At 39.7% G+C, this 13,430-nt stretch overlaps 1 protein-coding gene across 12 annotated transcripts in view; it reads right to left on the bottom strand.

The window, feature by feature from the left end:
* The window catches only part of ODF2L (outer dense fiber of sperm tails 2 like), a 273,656-nt gene that overhangs the window by 164,016 nt on the left and 96,210 nt on the right, over window positions 1-13,430 (bottom strand). For 10 of the 12 annotated variants that reach the window (XR_003794338.1, XR_003794340.1, XR_003794341.1 and 7 more), the window contains one exon: window positions 4,556-4,622. The gene's annotated coding sequence lies outside the window, so the exon portion shown is untranslated. Of the gene's footprint in view, window positions 1-3,456; window positions 3,632-4,555; window positions 4,665-13,430 lie in introns of those variants that run through there. The other 2 variants (XM_029227757.1, XM_029227755.1) reach the window with 2 other exon arrangements.

The following is a 13,430-nucleotide window of genomic DNA, read 5'->3' as shown; positions in this document are numbered from 1 at the left end:
CTAAAGATCTGTAAAAGAATAATATTTCACAGACAAACTTGAAATTATAACTGCTACTCATTGTGATACTAATTCAAAATAGTATCAAAATTGCATAGCATAATCATCCAACTTCCATACACAGTTTCCAAAAGGCCCACTATTTTCTACATACTCACAAGAATGTAGAAATTACTATTAGTCTATTTCTTGAAGTATTATAATAATATCCTAATCCAATCGGACTAGAAAATGGATATAAAAACCACAGAATAACTATCATTCTCAGTTGCATTAGATTTATCCAATAGGAAATGTATGTTATTCATGCCTGTAACAGTAAAAATTTAAGATACTTTTGAAAGTATTTGGCAACAATAGCTACAAAGAAGTTATTTTCTTAAAGTAGACTTTTCAATATTAAATTCATTTATTCCTATAAATAAATCATATTTTTTAAAAAAGCTCAATCTAAGTTATTCTTTGGTAATAATGGATGGACAGATGACATTACTTCTAAGTTTTACTAAATAATCTCATTGTTTTCTCTCAAACTTGGAGATGTCATTTTTAAAATGTGAATATTTATGAATTTCTTCAAAATGATTCCATTTTAAGTAATGAGTTAGTGCTTTGGCAATCATTAAGGCTGTAGTTTTTCAAATCTAATATATGGAAATGTGTCTCCCTAACTTTGTTTATACAAAATCAAATGTGATATTTAAGGTTTTCTGCATTTTTTCAGAGATATTTTACCTCTTTGTAATTTATTTTTATTTATCTGTATCATAAAATACATATGTTCAAGAATTTTCAATACTTGAAGTAGATGTGAAATTAAAGGTTGAAAATTATTCACTATATTTAATTAGCAATCCAGAAATCCTTTCAAATGTCTGTAAAAATTTATCTATTTTTTTTGTCCAAAGGTTCTGTATACCAGAAAGATAGATATTTAGGATACAGGCCAGTGAAAAGCATCCTCATATTTTTTCAATAGTAGAAACTCACGTCAAAATGGAAATGTTGAATAAGATACATATAGTCTAAGATGATCTACCTGAATGCTGCAAACACGCATCTGTTATTAGGACATAACAACATTTTGAGCTATTGGTAGCCCAGAAAAATTAAAAACATATGGATACACAAAATCAAATGAAAACCCAAACCTAAAGGTGAAGGAGAATATGCTTGGATAAGTCACTGCCATCAAGAAAATTATCATCTACTGATTTGTTCAGTTTTGGTACTTATCTTTTGTCCATTCACTTGTTTAAATATTCGTCTCTCTGTACAATGGAATCTCAAAAAAGAACGTCTTATTTATTGGAATTCTCAGCACCTATAAGCCTTGTAAAAGCTAAGCAATATTTCAAGGAGAGGACTCAAGGCTTAGGGCAATTAATGAATAAGATGAACAAAGACTGCTGCTTTTTTACTTATCTTTTCCGGGATCATTAAAAGAAAAATAGTTCATATATTTAAAATAAAAGTTCACAAATCAGTGTAAGAGGGTAGAGATCTTCAATTTATTGAAAACATTTTATGAGGTAAGATTCAGTTTGGTATCAGTACTTTAGTTCTTGCTTGGCTTTGTGGGCTATTGGCAGCTATTTATATAATTTTTCTATAAGTTTTGTCACATGATAAAATCATACAACATAAGTAATTGTATCTTATCTTAAAGGGTAAACAAATAAAACTAACATATTACAAAAATAGGGATTTTTAGAATGACTTTTAGCCCAACATTCTAAAATGTATCTTCATTACTGATTTCTCAAAACGTGAAACAGAGAACTGGGTATGTCTCAAATATTTGCATAGAAATTATCAACTATCATATTCTCACAATCTAGAAATGAATATAGGATAAATATTGTTGAGAGGTTCCAAGGTACTCCACTATTTTTGTGTTGTGACAATACTTTAACCAAAAACATATGTGTGCTGAACAATGTAATAATTTTCTTTAGCAAAGAAAATCCTGCCTTTATAAAAAATGCTATCATTTTGGGAGACCAAATGTATTCTTGAGTGGAAAAGCAGACATTTCACAAGAAAATGTTTTCAATTATGTAGAATAAACTGCCAATTTACAAACGTAATACACTTTTGTATAACTTGTTAGTGGTGAAACAAAGACACATATTCTGCACACATACTTAATGATCAAATCCCTAAAGAATAGCAATTTAAAATATTTTTAATGTTTAAAGAATTAAATTTCCTATACAGAAATGACTTTATCAGTCCCCTACCCAAAAGGCATGTACTTAAAGCTTCTTCCAGGTGTGGTCATGGGTTTATGCTGATCCAGCTACACTCATTTAACTATGTTCCATTTTGGCCAGCAACAAGCATTTGAGGGATGGCTGTTCAGGGACCATGATGCTGGCCATGGTAAGAGAAAAGAAAGATCAGTCCATGACCTTCCGCAGCACCTAGATTGTTCTACATAAACTAACCAGCTCCAAGTATGTATTCAAAACTAATCTCTCTAAAGCAGAAAGGTATCAAACACATTTTAAAAGCCGACAGGCTTGCCGCAGTCTATTCCTTTAACCATAACTAACCAAGTGGTGCTTAAAACTACTCCAAGAACCTCATTCATTCAAAAACACCTGCAACCTTACTATGTGTGAGATGATAGGGAAACTTCGTCTCTGCAGTAGACTTTATCCCAACACCAGCCAAAGTCTGGCTATGGTTTCCTCACTAAACAAGCACCACTTACTGACCACCTACTCAAAACCTGGCACTGGTTAACTTAATCTCTTTTATTACAACCACTCTAAAGTGACTTATCCTCCTCATTTTACAGAAAAGGAAGCTGAAGGCAGTAACGTTAGTGACCTGCCCAAACCACACACTTAAAGGAATTGAGGCTGCACTCTAGGACCCTGGAGAACGAATTATTTCCCCGAGGCCTGGAGTATTCTTTACTTAAGGAGCCCCGGAGCTTACCAGAGTCTGGCACATTATATGGTGGGCATTTAAAAACCAGCCGTATACGTAAGAGAGCACTATTTCGGTAAGCAACGATGCAGTGCCCGGGGCCGGCCGGGTCAGGGCTCCGTCCTGGACAAGCCCACCTCGGCTAAGATCTGCCCTGCTGTCCCAGGGACCACACACTTCCTCGCTGCCTTTCCCAAGCCCAGGCTGTCTGTCTGCGGGGAGAGGATGGTGTAGGCAGAAAGCGGCTGAGCTCAGTTTTGGGTGGACGCGAGGGCCTCTCACTTCCGTGACCCACCTTGGCCCGCCCCGCCCCCAGAGCTGCCCGCGGTAACTAAGCCTCGGTCATGCAAGCCGAGGAAGCTTGCTTCCCCCTCCAAAAGCACGCCGACGTCCCTACCGCTGCGTCAGTACGTCGCCGTGACGTCAGCCCGCCGCCGCTCCGCTGTGAAAGGGGTCCGCCAGGGCCGCCAAGGCTGATGCTCGGCGAACGTTAGTGTAAGCCGCCCGTGAGCATACCTGTGTTCTCCAGCCCTGGGTCGGCTAGAACGGAGCGGGACGCGGGGGGCAGTGCAGCGGGTGAAAGCTAGGAAGGTAAGAACTCGACGCGGGAAGCAGGCGACCTCCTAGAGCGGCTCGCGGTGGCAGAACGCCCAACAAGGTGCAAGCGGGACAAAGCCGAGTTGGTAACCAGCAAATGGCTTCTCTGGCAACGGCCGCCCCGCCCCTTCCGTCGGGCTCGCAGCGGCGCAGCCAATTGGCCGAGCTCGGGAAAGCGAGCGCCGGCGTCTGCTGCTATTGGCAGGAGTGAGGGGGCGGAGCCCGGGAGAGCAGCTTTGTCTTTCTGTTGGTTCTCCCAGTGAACTCTCCCGACCCGCGACCGTTTGTTTTCCGAGAAGGGTAGCGTTTGTGTGTAGTTAGTAAAAAAATCTTAACTGAGTTCAACCAGAAAGGGAAGTAAGGCCGATGGATTCCAAATTATCTGACACTTGGCCTGCAAGTGTCCTGCTTTTGCTTTTTAAAGGAGGAGATTTGAAAAAACCAAGGCAACCGCGACTGGAAGAAAGCTCGTTATAATTGTAAACAGCTAAAATCTGTTTATCTGAGATCATTTCCTGGGCCTATTTTCTCCTGTTAAATGAGGGAACCGGACGGTGATCTCGAAGGCATCTTTCAGGTCACAAATTATTTGTATCTGTGCTACAGCCAGCTGGTATGGTTTATAAACTGAAAAGGCCAGATTCTATTTGGAAAAGTAAAAAAAAAAAAGTTATCTAATGCCTCAACCTAACGTTCAAAATCGTAGGCTATCACATTAGGTTCACAAATAGACCCACTATCAACTGAGCAGTTTAACCATGGCGTACGTCTTATTGGTTTCACTAAAGAATATTTTCCACTGATGATTCCAGCAATGCTTCCCCCCCCCCCCGCCCCCCCTCCCCCAGCGCTATGATTGTCCAGCAAAAAGTTCCCCAACCAGTTTACTTATCTCTTGTAAAAATAAAATACAGTGTGTGTGTGTGTGTGTGTGTGAAAAAACACATTAGCTTCCCCAACACATTAGCTTTCATATATGCAAATGTTAATAAGCACGGGGAACTGCGGATATACGTACCTACTCTCTCACTGATGGATCATAACCTTCGGCAAGTCAACTAGCTTCTCTGGGCTAGTCCTCTCATCTGCAAAAATAAAAAAGAAAAGAGGAAGAGGACAGGTAGAGTTGGGGGCAAGGAACATAATTCTTGGGATTTTTCTAGCACTAAGCTAGGATTCTAGCTAACCTTGCTAACTTGCCATAATTAGAAAAATAATTGTACACAGATGTTAGGCTGCTGTTAAGAAAAAACTTATTTTAATTAAATTGCATTGGTATTATAAGTTACCACCTGTGTAAGACATTCAAGAGGAAACATTCACAAAATCTCAAAATGATTACATAAGATTCTCAAATTGACTTATTTAACTGAATTGTCCAGGTAAAGTAAATATGGCATCCCTCATCCTCTAAATCTAATCTGTTGCTAAAATCTTGTTGGATAGTGAACTTCTGGATAGAAAGATCCCTTATTCCATTTTTTTTTGTTTTTTGTTTTCTTTTTGTTTGTTTTTGGGTTTTTTTTTGCGGTACACGGGCCTCTGGCCTCTCCCGTTGCGGAGCACAGGCTCTGGACGTGCAGGCTCAGCGGCCATGGCTCACGGGCCTAGCCGCTCGGCGGCATGTGGGATCTTCCCGGACCGGGGCAAGAACCCATGTCCCCTGCATCGGCAGGCAAACTCGCAACCACTGCACCACCAGGGAAGCCCCCCTTATTCCATTTTTACATAAATGGGAAAATAACAGTTCATTCCAGCGCATTCAAAACCCCCAGTTTCCCCAAATATCATTAAGCACTTGACCACCTGTGAAACATTGCACCAAGGATTTCTGCATAATTTAAAGCAGAGACCAGCATACTTTTTCTATAAAGGGTCACACATTAAATGTTTTAAATTCTGTGGCTTATACAGCCTCTGTCATACTTAACTCTGCCACTGTTGCTTAAAAGATGCCATAGAGGATACATAAATACATGGCTTGGCTGTGCTCCAATACAACTTTTTGTTAAAATAAATTTATTTGTTTATTTTTGGCTGCACTGGGTCTTCGTTGCTGCGTGTGGGCTTTCTCTAGTTGCCGTGAGCGGGGGCTACTCTGTTGCAGTGCGTGGGCTTCTCATTGCAGTGGCTTCTCTTGTTGCGGAGCATGGGCTGTAGGCGTGTGGTCTTCAGTACTTAGGGCATGCTGCCTCAGTAGTTGTGGCTCACAGCCTCTAGAGCGCAGGCTCAATAGTTGTGGCACACGGACTTAGTTGCTCCATGGTGTGTGGGATCTTCCCAGACCGGGGCTCAAACCCGTGTCCCCTGCATTAACAGGCAGTGGTTAAGACCACTGTGCCACCAGGGAAGTCCCTGTGCTCCAGTAAAACTTTATTTACAAAAATAAGTAATAAATAGGATAGATTTGGCCCACAGGACATGGTGTGCAAACTTCTGATATAAAGCATTTAAAATATCAAGTGCCTGAAATCATTAAACTCATTAGTGGGACATTTGTATGTAAGATGCAGCAATGCAGTGTTGCATGAAAATTGTGTTTTTCTTCTTCATGACAACAAATGTATGTTATAATGTAAAAATTGCAAACAATGAAATAAAAAGTTAAAAGTTACAGGATGAATAGCAATACTTAGCAAAATAAAAAAGCAATTTTAAAAAGTTTGGTGGTGTAATAAACTGTTTCCAAAATGGCATACAAACAATTCTTCTCATCCCTGTACACAAATCACAAGTGGAGTCTGTTTCCCCTCCTCTTGAATTTGAACAATAGAATGTAGTGAAAGTGATCCTAGACCAGTTCCAGACCTAGGCCTTGAGAGACCGAGCAGGTTCTGCTTTCCTCTCTTGGAAACCAGGTACTATATAAGAAATCCAATTACCCTGCTGCAGAGGGAAACCCATCCAGATCCCAGCTGTTTGAGCCACTCACCTGAGGTGGTAGACCTGTGAGCCAGTTGACTTTCAAGGCACAGCCTTGTTCCCTGAATGCAGCTGTATAAGTGACCCTAGCCAACATCGTGATCCAAGGGGATGCAAGTTGAAACAACTTTAATATTGAGGGGGTAACCTAATATATCCCAGACCACTGGGCCCAAGAAATTTTAGTAAGGTAGCAGAACCCTGAATTGTCATTTTCCCACTCTGAATTGCATGTGTTCTTTCCAGTATATTTTGGTTTCCTTTTCTTATTTTATCGAACTTAGTGGATTGAAACAAAAACTGTTTTATTTGTTCTGAACTTCTTTCAGAAGTTCAGGCAGGGTTCAGCTGGGTGGTTTTTTTGGTTCATGTGGCAATAGCTGGGGTCTCTCACCAAGCTGGAACCAGATTGCTGCTGAAGCTGGACTAATCAAGATGGTTTTATTTATGTCTGGTGACTTGGTGGGTTCACTCAGGAGGCCAGGACCTCTTCCATTCTATCTATTGGTTCTCCATGTGACCGAACTGAGCTTTTTTCATGGCAGCTTCATCCCAAGAGTAAGTGTTCCAAGCAACAAATGCAGAAGCTGCAGCTCTATGGCCATAGAAGTTACACAGAATCACTTATGCTGCATTTTGTTATCTAAAATAAAATAGAGAGCCAGCCCAAATCTGAGGGAAAGAGTAAAACATTCCACCTCTGAATGGGACAGTGTCAAGGTCCATAGAATCTATGGGAAAGACAATTTACTACACAAGGCATCTATGGTATGTGCTACTTCCTGATCATTAGGTCCTATCAGCACAATATCATAAATGTAGTAGACAAAAGTGATGTCCCATAAGTTGAGGAAATCATCACTGTTCCTGCACACTAAATTATGACAGGGAGCTAAAGAATTAACAAAGCCCTTACATAAAGCAATAAATTCTCCCCCATTCTCTCACTTCCAAATGAAAGTGAATGACTTCAGTTGTTTCATGCATATTAGGATGAATAAAAGACATTTTTTAGAGTGATATCTGAACGTTAGGTGTTAAGAATTGTGCTTATTCACCTAATAAAAAGACTGCATCTGGATGTAGACCAATTCATCTTAGGCGACCCATTCATCTTCTACACAGGCCAAATGGTAGGTTAAATGCTAGTGTGTTGAGAATCATCACCCTGCATTTTTCGAGTCTTTGATGGTGGCACTAATCACTAGAATTTCCCCAGGTATATGGTATTGCTTTGGCTTACTATTTCTGTAGAAAAGACAGTTCTAGGGGCTACCAACTGGTGGTCCTATTTTAATAGCCATGAGTTAAGAAGCCAATGACAAGATATTGTAGGTCCCCACTAAGGTAATGAAGTTTAGGTCTCTATCAGATCTATCAACTTTTCATTATACAGATCAATTAGGATCCTAGCAGATTGTCCGTCCATTTCATTGTAGGGATATCATGATCAATTATCCACTGTTAAAAATCCTTCTTAGGGGCTTCCCTAGTGGCGCAGTGGTTGAGAGTCCGCCTGCCGATGCAGGGGACTCGGGTTCGTGCCCTGGTCCAGGAGGATCCCACATGCCGCGGAGCGGCTTGGCTCGTGAGCCATGGCCGCTGAGGCTGCGCGTCTGGAGCCTGTGCTCCGCAGCGGGAGAGGCCACAGCAGTGAAATGCCCGCGTACCGCAGGAAAAAAAAAAAAAAAGATCCCTCTTAGTCAAATGACTATGATTACTACTCTGGCGCTCCTGTCCATTATGGTAACCACCACTACCTCATCTCTGATGGTTAAATGCAGTCATTTGGTCTCTGCCACTTTTGGATCCTATTATGTCCACTAGGGAACTGGGGATCCCTTTCAATGGCATAATCTCCTAATTTCATCCCTGTGCTTAGAGGACAGAAGCTACAGTAATTTCAAAGGATTTTGGCATTCTCCTCACTATTTTCTCAGTGCATTAGTGAAGAGAAGGTCTTCTGGGCCTTCTCAGGACATATTTGGAGATAGGCGACTGGGTCATGATGATTAACTGACCTAATGAATAGGTGACTGGAATGATAAATCCATTCCAAGCATCCTATCTCCCTAAGTCTTTTAAATCAATCCTCTAAAATGTATCGAGAGATTTCTAGCATCTCAACTTTATTTAGTGCAGGCCACCACTGAGTCCAGGTTTCAACCAACCAACTAAGAAAACCTTTAGAACAACTCCCAGGTGCTCCGGCAAGCATGATGAATCCAAGGCCTCTGATAAGTATATCCATATTAAAGATTTTTGCCTCATCAAAAATTATATTCTTTCATGCCCGTTCTAACACCCTTGAATTCATTATCATATTCCATAGGTTTCTGCCAATATGAATAAGCAAAATCTTGCCTATTTTTTAGTGTGAAAGCTTTTTCCTAGGCCAGACTTTTTACTTATGCCCTGGAATATACCGGGGCATAATATACTGGGTAGGAACATCTACCAACTCTGTAGATCTATACCAGTGGTTCTTGACATTCTTTTTTGGAGTCAAAACTGGAGGTATGCGTGGGGGGGGGGATACTACCAGCATCTAGTGGTTAGAGGCCAAGGATGCTGCTAAACAGCCTACAATGCACAGGACAGCCCACACATAAAAAGAATTATTCAGTCTAAATGTCGATAGTGATGATATTAAGAAACCCTGGTCCGATATGGAGAATACAGAGGTCACTAGCCACCTATGGCTATTGAACATTTAAAATGTGACTAGTTCAAACTGAGATATACTTTAAGTGCAAAATACACACTGATGTTGCATATGAAAAAGGAATGTAGAATACATTAATAATTTTTATATTGGATACATGTTGAAATGATAGTATTTTGAATATATTGAGTTAAATACGATATATTATTAAAATTTAATTTTAACCATTTTTTTTTACTATCTTTAATGTGGCTACTAGAAAATTTAAAATTACATATGTGGCTCACATTATATTTCTACTGGATGGTGCTGGTCTAGAGGTATAAAGAAATGATAACAGTGAGTTATGAGAAGGTAAATTCCTCAGATGAAGTTATTTCAGAATCTTCAAAGAAGACAAGACCAGCCTTATAAGACAGGTAAGGAGGAGTTTTTCAGAAAGCAAAAAGCTCTCTAGGGTCTATCAAGATGATAGAATTATCTAAGTGTACTCAAACAGCTTCACGACAATTCTCAAGATACAACTCCTTCTCAGTCATTGCCTGATCTTTTCACCTAGTCAGTCTGTTTATTCAACTTACCTTGTAAGTCAGCTCTTCACAGCATTAATATTTGATTTAGATAAGTCATCCTAGCAACGTATAGACGCGGGCCTCTCACTGTTGTGGCCTCTCCCGTTGCGGAGCACAGGCTCCGGACGCGCAGGCTCAACGGCCATGGCTCACGGGCCCAGCCGCTCCGCGGCATGTGGGATCTTCCCGGACCGGGGCACGAATCCGTGTCCCCTGCATTGGCAGGCGGACTCTCAACCACTGCGCCACCAGGGAAGCCCCCATAGCCAATTTTTAAATCAGAAGTTTATTTTGATATCATTCAGAAAATTACACTGCTTATTCTTATATTTTAAGCTCAATATTCTATCCTCTGAACATCAGCATTTCTTTGGCTGACCAAGGGAAAATGATGCAAAAGCATGAAATTTCCTTTTTAAAATATATTATTGTTTGGCTCTGATTAGGTATTAAAGGCTTTAAGAATAAGTGTAAGCAACTGAAGTCTGGCATAAAGATGTGGTCATAGAGAGTACAGACACTATTTTATTAATTTTGTATTATTTAAAAATCTACTAATATAATTACAAATTAGAGACTTAGTTAACTATTTCAAGAACACTCAGAAAATAAAGGATCCCCAGGTGTCAAATATGAAGAAAAATATTCATAAGAAGATAGAATGTGGAGACAAAAGATTAATAATTCAGGGACACAAATATGAAATTGGCATACTTAGCATATTATGGTTAGTATACACTTTAAGAAAAGCTTAAGAAAGCTAAAGGACTAGCTTTGCTATTTGCTTTTTAAAAAATTATTTTATTTTAGGCTTATCTGCTTTGGATGGGCATTTTTTAATAGGTCTTCCCATTGTTAGCTTATTGAAGCTAAGCATGATCCTTTTGTACAGAAAAGAAAATTGCTTGGTCAAAATTTTGCCAAGGAAATGAATATAATATTACTTCGTTCATAAAAATATCATACATTTATATACTAAACCACTCACTGTACATGTTTTCAAACATTGACTGGCACTTTTTAGAAATGCCAGTGCTATTTTCTAAAGTACATTTAGCACTTGCAAGAGTTTTGGTGGGAAGTAACTGGATACCTAACTAATGGTTGCTTAAAGGATCAGAGTTTACTTTACACAGTAAGAAGTCTGGAGTTTGGTACTCCCCCGTTGGCTCAGCTGTCACCAGTGTCATCAGTGACACAGGCTCTTTCTACCTTTCAGCTCTACTACCCTTCACTTTTTGGCTGACCTCCTCACCTTCCACCTAATGGCCACAGAGGCTCCCTCAGCCTCTGGCACCCTTATAGGAAAGAGGGGTAGGCTTTTCTTAGACATTTCTCTTTTTTTCAGGGAGAAAAATCTTTTCTGTGAACGATCCGCACACCACCACCTCCTTCTCCTTCATCTCTCTCTTGCTAAGAGACTACTCCTTAGATTATCAGCTAGCGTCGGGTTACATAGTGCCCCAGTATGAGGGAGGCTTGGAAAAATGAGCATCAGACATTTCCGACCTCTGTCGTGGGTGGAAGACAGGTTCGGCCAGCAAGAAAGAAAAGGAGGCTGACTATTGGGTAGGCAACTAACAGTGCCCAAGCAGGTGCCACACACCAGAGAAAGGCCATAATTAATATGGATTAATATTTATTAAACTCTTACTCTGACCTAGACACAGTTTTAATCACTACATGTACTATTCAAATTTTACAGATGTAGAAACTGAGGCACGGAGATGTTTAATAACTTACCTAAGGCCATGCAGCCAGTAAAAAGCTTTGCTTTTTACTGGAATTCAGGAAGCCTAACTTCAAAGCCCAATCACTTAACCATTTAACCACTGCTTCTACATAATTATTGCAATACAGGATTAAAAGAGAATGCCAAAAAAAATTTATAATTGAAAACACAAGTAAGAGAAAATTTTAACATATTCTTAAACTCTGGAATTTTAATATTTTGGCTTGATCCCCTGCTTAATAAGCAATCTACAATGTGTGACTCATTGCTATAATCTATATCATGATAATTCATCCACATGGAAATAAAACATGTATGTGATATGACATTTAAGATAAACAATGACACTAGAGAAATTCTCTTATCCTTGGTTAAAACAGATGAAATCCTTCCTGAAAAGTTTCTTTTAAAAATTTTGTGTTTCTTATAACCATTGCTTGAAAAATACTCTTAATACTTTTATAATATGAGCATTTGATCTTAGTTAAAAATGTATCATCTATTGTACATTTTGTTCTTAAAATTACTGTATTTTAGTGACCAATTATAGTATTATATTAAAGAATTGATTGATTTTTCCTCTTTTCCTAGTTATATGACTCTAAAGAATCCCTAGTCAAAAAGATCCCATTATTTTCTAATAGAGAAAAAAAATTAAAACGGCTATGTAGTAAAAGATACATACTACTCATTTTTAAAAAAAGTTAATCCCTAGCCTTTTTGGAGAAGAATAGAAAAGGGCAGAGAAGACAGTAGTCATATGGGAGACACAAAAAGAATTGGTAAGCAATAAGAAATAAAGAAAGGAGATCTCAGTTTAAGCAGGGCCTTCACTGGAATTTTCAAGCAAGCCATAGCCAAAACTCTTGAAATAATTACAATGGGAGGTTATTCATGAAAACGTGGATCAAGGTAGGTTGCTAGGAGTTGTGGGATATGGGATGAACTCTGAGACCTTAGCTATGCCCAGCTAGTCAAAGAGAAAAGAGCAAATTTAGGGAATAGAAATGACATGTCACAGGAAAAGTAATGGTATAAGAATAAATGCCTTGACTTTGAACTTAGAGAAGAAGTAGAGACAATCTGGAGTGGTTTTTGAAGCCATCCAGAAAGACAAGTGCCTAAGCCATAATTGTGTTTAAAAATTCTTATTGCCCTGAATCCCTCATGGGGAGAACACTATAAATGTCTGTGGTTGAAGGGGAGCCCTCCTAATCTTCCCACTGTACCTGGTTTCTGGATGGTCCCAAGGATTCAGAGGAGCAGGGCAATGGCTCTGTATGAGGCCAGGCAGGGATTTTGTTTCTACTGATTAGTTGGTTTTCCTTTTGAACGTAAGAAAAAGAGAGAAAGGAAGAGAGATGAAGATCCTTCATAATAGAAAGAGGCTGAGGCAACCTGGGCACCAGGTTGCTCCATAGTTATAGGAAACTATTTTTAAAATGCTGATGCCTTCAGTGATGTAAAAGCTTTGTTTTATTTTTTCTGTGACATAAATACTTCCTTAGCTTCCCCATGAATTCTTCAATAAAATTTAAATTGCTCCAAATACAACACATACATATTTCTTTGGAAAACTCAGAAACACTACACTTAAACAATGTGAAGCACAGAAGCAACATGTGTGGATCTAGGAAAAAGGAGTTTTAAGAAGTCAAGAGTTGTCTCCATCTTGGTGCAATTTCGGATCATCTCAAGCCAGAGCAGCTTCAGCCTGCCCTTACATGCACTGCCAACAAATTTCATTCCATTATTTTTAAAGGGACACCATGATCAGCAGACTCCTGAACTGGAAACTCCCCTGGTCAACAGAGCACAAAACAAGCAGCTGATGCATGAGGATCCACAGCCTTGCGAGTCCTCTATGTATACTATTAGATGGATAGGAGCTGGGGAAGCCGTGTGGCTGACAGGGTCTTGGTGATCTTGCCAGGTGTCAGGCCTGAGCCTCTGAGGTGGGAGAGCCAAGTTCAGGACATTGGTCCACCAGAGACCTCCTGGC

Source organism: Monodon monoceros, unplaced genomic scaffold (genome assembly GCF_005190385.1).
Source record: "Monodon monoceros isolate NGI ecotype Baffin Bay Population unplaced genomic scaffold, NGI_Narwhal_1 Super_Scaffold_18, whole genome shotgun sequence".
Taxonomy (NCBI): Eukaryota; Metazoa; Chordata; class Mammalia; order Artiodactyla; family Monodontidae; genus Monodon; species Monodon monoceros.
This window is presented reverse-complemented; position numbering and strand designations above follow the sequence as displayed.